This window comes from Urocitellus parryii, chromosome 2, assembly GCF_045843805.1.
Source record: "Urocitellus parryii isolate mUroPar1 chromosome 2, mUroPar1.hap1, whole genome shotgun sequence".
Lineage (NCBI taxonomy): Eukaryota > Metazoa > Chordata > Mammalia > Rodentia > Sciuridae > Urocitellus > Urocitellus parryii.
The window spans coordinates 11,086,592-11,094,024 of NC_135532.1; the positions used below are offsets into that span (position 1 = coordinate 11,086,592).

At 36.6% G+C, this 7,433-nt stretch overlaps 1 non-coding gene across 1 annotated transcript; it reads left to right on the plus strand.

Annotated features, from left to right (window-relative positions):
* Nucleotides 1–6,922: 6,922 nt before the first annotated feature.
* Trnat-ugu (transfer RNA threonine (anticodon UGU)) lies at nucleotides 6,923–6,997 on the plus strand. Its single transcript has one exon. It is a non-coding gene; the product is annotated as a tRNA-Thr (tRNA).
* Nucleotides 6,998–7,433: the final 436 nt, after the last annotated feature.

Below are 7,433 nucleotides of genomic sequence, written 5' to 3' on the forward strand. Positions count from 1 at the left end.
TTCATAAAATGCAAAGACAATTGTTGACTCAGATCTCAACAGGAAATGTAACGTGCATGAGTACAAAATATAAAATAAGCAAATTCTGTAAAAGCTGGCCAATGAAAATTCAGAGAAAAATAAGGTACTTGGGTTCTAATATTCAATGAACAGGTTTATGAATGCAAACAATGTATAAAAACATACCTCCTACTAAATTATCTTGGAACTCTGGGACATTATTCTCTGAGGTTGCTATTTTAAAAGTTGTGAGCAATGTTACATTTCTCAGAGTTAAAAATATACAGCATAGCCATTTAGGCATTGGTTCTCGTACTCTGGGTCCTTCCACATGTCACATGGCTACATGATATTCCCAAGTCATGGGTTTTGCTGTTTGATCTCTGATTCAGCTTGAAGATATTCCAAAGCTCCAGAAGCTAGACAGTCCTCTGAATACACTCAGTATACATGTGAAGCAGCTCAAATGTACAAGTTCTTCCATCAACAATCACTTCAAAGGTCATTAATAACTTACAGGTGTGAGAGTGGAAATGCCCTCTGCACTCCCCTGCCCCTTCTTGAACTCTGGTCATTCTCTCTGAGCCATTTTAGTAACAGTGAATTCTTAACTTGGCTTGGTATTTCTCCATTTTCTCTTCTCTGGCTCTTAGGCTTTTAAGATGACATTCCAAACTCATCTAGAAAAAACAAAAGCAGACCAAATGCTTTGACATGTTCATTCTGAGTTTTGTTTTGACATTTTTATCCTTATATTAGTTTACTGAGAATAGAGAAAGCAATTTAAATCCTTTTTTTTTTTTTAAAGAGAGAGTGAGAGAGGAGAGAGAGTGACAGAGAATTTTTTTAATATTTATTTTTTAGTTCTCGGTGGACACAACATCTTTGTTGGTATGTGGTGCTGAGGATCGAACCCGGGCCGCATGCATGCCAGGCAAGCGCGCTACCGCTTGAGCCACATCCCCAGCCCCTAAATCCTTCTTAAGAAGATATAAAATAAGCAAATTCTGTAGCTTAGAATTTGCTTATTTTATAATAGCAAATTGTAGCTATTATAAAATAGCTCAGTGGTTGTAGCTCAGTGGTAGAGTTCTTGCCTAGCGTGTGTGAGGCAATGAGTTCGATTCTCAGCACCGCATATAAATAAAGTCCATTGATAACCAAATAAATAAATAAATAAAAAGAACAGGTAGGTAGTAAAAATCTGCTTGGTTTGAATCTTGGGTAAGTGTCAATAGATTCTAACATCTGCTTGGATTCTACCATGGCTGAAGATAGACTCTAAAACTTTAATAAAACCTTCAAAAGGTCAATGAACTATGTGTGAGAAAGAAGCACCTAGGTTAAATTTTCTCAACAGCAGAATTATTGACCTTCTTGGCTGAGTGATTCTTCCCTATGTGGGGTGGCCCTGGGTGCTATAGGATGCCTAACAGTATCCCTGGCTTCTACCCACAAGATATCAGTAGCTCATCTGCCCACTACCCCGGAGTTGTAACAACCAAAAATGTCTTCTGTCATCATCAAGTGTCCATGAAAGGCCAAAACCACCCACACTGGAGACCTACTAATCTACATAGAGATGTCTTCTGATTTTAACCTATGAATATTAATCAATGATACATTAGGGAAAACCAAGTAAGACAAATAAATATATGTCATTATTGAGTGAAGAATATCTACATAATATTAAAGTATCACTGAACAGATTATTTGTAACCACAAATGGGAAAATGTATCTTATGATAGAAAATCACTAACTTAACCATGTGACCAAATGTAACATCATTATTAATGGGACAGAATGACATCATAAACTTTACCTGTAGGGCTGGGGTTGTGGCTCAGTGGTAGAATACTTGCCTGACATGCATGAGGCACTGGGTTCAATCCTTAGCACCACATAAAAATAAAATAAAGATATTGTGTTCACCTGGGGCTGGGGATATAGCTCAGTTGGTAGAGTGCTTGCCTCACATGCTCAAGGCCCTGGGTTCAATCCCCAGCACCAAAAAAAAAAAAAAAAAGATATTGTGTCCAACTAAAAAAACTAGAGAATAAAATATTTTTTTTAAAAAACCTTAACCTGTGTATAATTGCATCTGTATGCTAACATCAAATTTATAAAAGAAAAGGAATCTAGCAAGTTAAGGGACACCATGAGGAAACAAACAAAAAACCCCACAATGTAGAACATAAGAAAAATAGCCTGAAACCTACAAAAAGTTAAAGTAATAAAAAGAAAATAAAAGGTGAAAAACTATTTAGAATCAAAAAGACAAAAGAGACACAACAATATGAAAACTTTGACTAGATCTTCAAAACTATAAAAGATATTTGTTGAACCAATTGGAGAAATTTGAATATTGTACAGATATTAGAAGTAGTAACAATGGGGCTGGGGCTCAGTGGTAGAGCCCCGGAGTTATAACAACCAAAAATGTCTTTTGTCATCATCAAATGTCCATGAAAGGCCAAAATCACCCATTCACTTGCCTAGCATGTGTGAGGCACTGCGTTCAATTCTCAGCACCACATAAAAATAAATAAAATAAAGGTCCATTGAAAACTAAACAATATTTTTCAAAAAAGAAGTAGTAATAACGTATCTGGGCATGGTGGTACACACTGTGATCCTAGCAACTCAGGAGGCTGAGGCAGGAGGATTGAAAATTCAAAGCTAGCCTCAGCAATTTAGTGAGACCCTAAGCAACATAGTGAGATCTCAAAATAACAAACAAAAAGGGCTGGGGATATAACTCAGTGGCAAAGTGCCCCTGGGTTCAATCTTCAGTACCAGGAGGAAAAAAAAAAGTAGTAATAATACTTATATTGGAGGATGTCCTTATTCTTAATGATACATGCTGAAGTTTTATGGATTAAGTGTCATGCTATCAAATACTTTATAAATACATATGCACATATATTATAGTTATAAGTATGTGTATTTAAATTATTGTACAGAGTAAAGGCTAAAGCAAATGTGGCAAAATGTTAACAATTGTTGAATTTAAATGAAGATGTCCACTGTACTATTTTTTCCAGCATTTTTGTTATTATACAAAATTTAAAAAATAAAACAGCATACTACAGGGACACAGCCACATCAATGTTTATAGCAGCACAATTCACAATAGCTAAACTATGGAACCAACCTAGATGCCCTTCAGTAAACGAATGGATAAAAAATGTGGCATATTACACAATGGAATATTACTCAGAAATAAAAGAGAATAAAATCATGGCATTTGCAGGTAAATGGATGGCATTGGAGAAGATAATGCTAAGTGAAGTTAGCCAATCCCAAAAAAACAAATGCAGAATGTTTTCTCTGATATAAGGAGGCTGATTCATAGTGGGGTATGGAGGAATAGACAAACTCTAAATACGGTAGAGGGGTGGGAGGGGAAGAGAGAGGGAAGGTGGTTAGCAAGGATGGTGGAATGTGATGGACATCATTATCCAAAGTACATGTATGAAGACACTAATTGGTGTGAACATACTTTATATACAACCAGAGATATGAAAAATTCTGCTGTATATGTGTAATAAGAATTGTAATACATTCCACTATCATATATTTTTTAAAATTAAAAATAAATAAAATTTTAGAAATAAGGAAGAATGAAAATATAGTTGTTTATAATTTAGTTCAAAAAATTTATATCATCAACCATAAAAATTATTTACTGAGGATAAAGTACCATGAATGATTCAAAGATATATCAGCATACAATCAATGACCAAGATGGGAAAAGCAATCCTTTATCAAAATCAAGGAAATAAAGAAGGCTCTGAAAAAATATGGCAAAACTACATGGCTTAGAACCTGATCTGAATAAATAATTAAGAAAACTGTTAATAATTTTTTAAATTATCCATTCAGTGTATGTGTGTATTGGCCTAACAGTGGCCCACTAGACTAACCATAAACTCCCAAGTGTCCTCATGAGTCAGGCCCTTCCTACAGCTATGCCTCACCCTGACTCTGCCAATCTGCTACCTATCCCTGCTCTCTTTCTTCTTCAGAGTTTCCTATCCAGGACTTATACCTTTCCTGATTTGAGCCTCAACAGTTCAAAGGTGACTTGATAGCTCATCTCTCTAAAAAGGCAGACACAACTTTCCTTGTCCAGGGCTTAGCCCATATTTTCATTGTAGTTTATTTGGTTTTAATTTGGTAGTTATTTTAATATACAACTACCCTTGTATTTTGGCCCCATTTCATAAATGATAAAACAGAGGCTTGCTAGGCACAGTGGTGCACACCTGTAATCCCAGTGGCTGGAGAGGCTGAGGCAGAATAGTGAGTTCAATTGCCAGCCTCTGCAATTTAGTGAGTGAGGCAGATAGCAATTCAGTGAGACCCTGTCTCTAAATAAAATATTAAAAAGGGCTGGGAGATGTGACTCAGTGGTTAAGCATCCCTGGGTTCAAGCCTCAGTACTAAAAACAAAAAAAAAAAAAAAAAAAAAACCGTGAGGCTCACAGAGGTATAGTAACTTGTCTAAATTTACTTGGGTGCTAAGACTCAAGCCTGAATCTTCTGTTGTTCTGCTGAAATGTGCTACTTAAGGAAGAAAAATCAAAGCTATATGGCATAGGAGAGAAAGCATGTTTTTTTTAATATTTAATTTTTAGTTGTACTCAATACCTTTATTTTGTTAATTTGTTTTTATGTGGTGCTGAGGATCAAACCCAGGGCCTCGCAGGAGCTAGGCGAGCGCTCTACCGCTGAGCCACAACCCCAGGCCAAGAAAGCATGGTTTTTTTAATATTTTATTTTTTAGTTGCAATTGGACACAATACCTTTATTTTATTTATTTTTATGTGGTGATAAGGATTGAACCCAGGGCCTCACACATGCTAGGCAAACGCTCTACCACTGAGTTACAACCCAGCCCAAGCATGGGTTTTTTTAGGCAAAACTAAACTAAAACTAAGTTAAAGAGGGGCCACACATAGTGGAGAACACCTGTAATCCCAGCAGCTTGACTAGCTTTGGAAGGAGGAAAGCAAATTTGAGGCCAGACTCACTGATTTAGCAAAACCTTAAGCAACTTAGCCAGACTCTATCTCAAAATAGAAAATAAAAAGAACTGGGGATGTGGCTCTCTGGGTTCAATCCCTGGTATCAAAAAAGAAAAGAAAAAAAAATTAAAAACAAGGGCTGGGGATGTGGCTCAAGCTGTAGCGCGCTCGCCTGGCATGCCTGCGGCCCGGGTTCGATCCTCAGCACCACATACCAACAAAGATGTTGTGTCCGCTGAGAACTAAAAAATAAATATTAAAAATTCTCAAAAAAAAAAAAACCTAAAAACAAAACAAACAAACAAAAAAAAGAGAATCTCTTAGCCGACACTTGTATTTGAAACTCTTCCTCCTACCACCAAACCCTAAGCACGCAAGTGCCAAGGGCCCACCCCTAGAACACATTAGAGCCCTTTACTGTGATATTTCCCAATCTCTTGACTTCCATTAGACTTTCATTGTGTTTCATGAAATTAATGATCTAAACTTTAAATTATTTTCCCCCATATTTTTAATGGTGTATTATAGTTGTACACACCGATGGAATTTGTTGTTACATATTTGTACATGCACACAACATAACAAGAAAATTTTGCCAACATCATTACCCAGTGTTTTTCCTTTCTCTTCCTTTCTCCCTTCCCCTGGTTCCTTTCCTATATCCTACTGCTCTTCCTTCAGTTTTCATGAGATTCCCTCACTTTTCTTCTCCTTTTTCCTCTCTAATTTCCACATATGTAAGAAAACATATGACCCTCGAATTTCTGAGTTTGGCTTATTTCACTTAACAATGGTTTCAAGTTCCATTCATTTGCTTGCAAATGACATAATTTCATTTTTCTTCATGGCTGAATGAAACTCCATTGTGTATATCCGAGACATTTTCTTTATACATTCATCTGTTGATGGGCACCTAGGCTAGTTCCATAGCTTGAGTATTGTGAACTATGCTGCTATAAACATGGATATGCATGTATCACTATATTATGAGGACTTTCATTCTTCAGGATAAATACCAGGAGTGGAATAGCTGGGAAATATGGTGGTTTTATGCCTAGTTTTTTTTTTAGTATTTATTTTTCAGTTTTCGGTGGACACAACATCTTTATTCTACTTGTATGTGGTGCTGAGGATCGAACCCAGCGCCCCGTGCATGCCAGGTGAGCGTGTTACTGCTTGAGCCACATCCCCAGCCCTCTATGCTTAGTTTTTTGAGAAACCTCCATAATGATTTCCATAGTGGTTGTACTAAATTACAATTCTACCAACAGTGTAAAAGTATTCCTTTTTCATCATATCCTCTCCAGCATTTGTTATAGTTTTATTCTTCATGACTGCCAACAGTGTAAAAGTTCTGACTACAGTGAGATGAAATCTCAGGATAGTTTTGATTTGCACTTCCCTAATTGCTAATGATGATAAAACATTTTTTTATGTATTTTTTGGCCATTTGTATGTCTTCTTTTGAGACATGTCCATTTAGTTTATTAGCCCATTTATTAGCTGGGGTACTTAGGGGAGGTTAAATTTTTTGAGTTAGTTAAATATTCTCAATATTAATTATCTGTCAGAATAGTGTTAGCAAATCTCTCTCCCATTCTGTAGGTCTTCTCATCACATTCTTTTTTTTTTTTAAGTTCAGGGTTTTTTTAACTTTCTTTTTTTATATCTTTGTTTATTTATTTTTTTGTGGTGCTGAGCATCAAACCCAGGGCCTTGCACATGCTAGACGAGCACTCTACCGCTGAGCCACAATCCCAACCCTCTCTTCACGTTCTTAATTGTTTGCTTTGCTGTGCAGAAGCTTTTTAAGTGGATGACATCCCATTTATTAATTCTTGGTATTATTTCCTAAGCTTTAGTGTTCCTATCAAGAAAGTCATTGGCTAGGTTGGGGATATAGCTCAGTTGGTAGAGTGCTTGCCTTGTATGCACAAGGTCCTGGGTTCAATCCCCAGCACCTAAAAAAACCAAACAAAAAGAAAGTCATAATCTGTGTCTATATTCTGGACTACATTTCTTCTAGGAGTTGCATAGTTTCTGGTCTAATTTCTAGGTCTTTGATACATTTTGAGATGATTTTTGTACAGAGTAAGAGACAAGAGTCTAATTTCATACTTCTACCTATAGATTACCAGTTTTCCCAGCACCATTTGTTGGAAAAATTATCTGGCCAAGTGAGTGGTGCACACTTGTAATTCCAGCAGTTGGGGAGGCTGAGAAGGTGAATTGCAAGTTTTCAAAGCCAGGATTAGTAACTTAACAAGGTCCAGAGCAACCAGGCCAGACCCTATCTCAAAATTAAACATAAAAAGGACTGGGGATGTGGTGCAGTGGTTAAGCACCCTGGGTTCAATCCCTGGTACACACACACACACACATACACACACATTTTTTTTAAA